Source organism: Salvelinus sp. IW2-2015, linkage group LG28, assembly GCF_002910315.2.
Source record: "Salvelinus sp. IW2-2015 linkage group LG28, ASM291031v2, whole genome shotgun sequence".
NCBI classification, from domain to species: domain Eukaryota; kingdom Metazoa; phylum Chordata; class Actinopteri; order Salmoniformes; family Salmonidae; genus Salvelinus; species Salvelinus sp. IW2-2015.
The window spans coordinates 11,265,875-11,267,622 of NC_036868.1; positions in this window are offsets into that span (position 1 = coordinate 11,265,875).

The window sequence follows — 1,748 nt, forward strand, 5'->3', positions numbered from 1 at the left end:
ATTTCCACGAGCCACCGACCACTGCAGGTGCTCAAAGAGCACACACAGGAGGTGGGCTACTCACATGAGCCTATCATCATATTACCAGTGTAACCCATTACCATGACTTACACACAAGCTTTATTGTAGGATGTCATTGTAAATAAGAATTTGTTAGGGCCTTGCTTTACGATACATTGTAATAACATACAGTTTTACTAAGAGTAAAGTCCATGCATTGTCTATCCCTTTTAGAATATGATGGTGGAAGACTTACTCTCGTCTCTAACATGTAGGCTCAACATTTCCGAAAGTCCCATTACAAGTCAGAATGTTGAGTAAACTTAATTTGCACTTCAGATGTTGTCTGCTGATTTTGTCCTTATGTCAGAGGTAATCAGAGACAAAAATATCCACAGGGAAGTGTTATCCGACATTCATTACACTGGCCTGTATATGCTTCTGTTGGTTTGGATTTTCGGTTTGGATTTTCATACTGATGCAATTCGCACCCGAAGTAAACACTTGGACAATACATAAACAATGGCAGAGCGTAACCGAACTACACAGACCGAATATTGCTACCGTACTTTATAAATTGGCTGTGTCCCAGACCTGCAGAGACCAGTCTCCTCCCCCAGTCATCAACATATGCTCATTACGCTCACTCCATGTCACGTCAAACAGACCATCGTTACAGTCAAAACTACAACAGAGAAAGGATAATATAGTGAGCGGAATTGTTTCAGGGACTGTTGACTGTTTAATGCATTGTTGTCAAGATGGTCAGTATGAGAAATGCAAAATTGTAAAGTTGGATTATCTTTTCACAAGAGAGACCCCTGTCTCAGTCTGCTCCATTGCAAGCAGTGTCCCACATCCTTGAAAAACACAGACACACACTTCATGAGTATAAAGAGCAAGTACTGTAGGCTAAGCATTGCATTCATTTTCAACCCGTTTTCTTGGTTTCTTGATAACACTATGGAACCTAGCAAAATTATAATAAAATGTTTTCCCTACTGTTACGGTTGTTTACACTGAGCTGCACTGGGGTCAGAACACAGTCATGGTTAGATTAAGACACCGCAGAGCCAGCCGTCCTCATGGTAGCTAGCAGTAGCCATTATGGAATGGCACGTTGTGTTAAACATCAAAGGAGCTGATTGGCTGACACTGTCATTCCAAAATGGCGGTGGTAGCTACTGCTTATTAGCATGAGGATGAAAATGGCAGTTTTCTGTAAAAACTTGCAGTATTTAACCTTTCTAGGACACACGTCCCGCTAGCGGAACCCCCCCACAACATTCCGCTGAAAAGGCAGCGCGGGAAATTTTAAAATATTTTTTTGAAATATGTAACTTTCACACATTAACAAGTCCAATACCTGTCTCTTATACACATCTAGATGTGTATAAGAGACAGGTAGATGGCCCCTCCATGACCCTGTGACTGGCCGCCACAGCTGGGAACCCACTGTTGGAACACCACAACTCCACTTATTAGCATAGGGCTATCATGAAACAATACATAAAGCCAAGCAAATGTTCATCCAATCCAGTTTGGCTATCAGTGTGTGTGTGTGGCAGGGTCGAGGTTCATTTAATTGAAATTCCAGTCAATTCAGGACGTACAGAAAGGTAATCAACTTAAACGGCACTATCACAAACTGAAATCGGCTACACATGACAATGCATTGCCTAATACGTTAGACTGTTACCATGGTTACCCCATGGATATTCAGTCTGAAAGAAGTTGCCCCCCCCCCC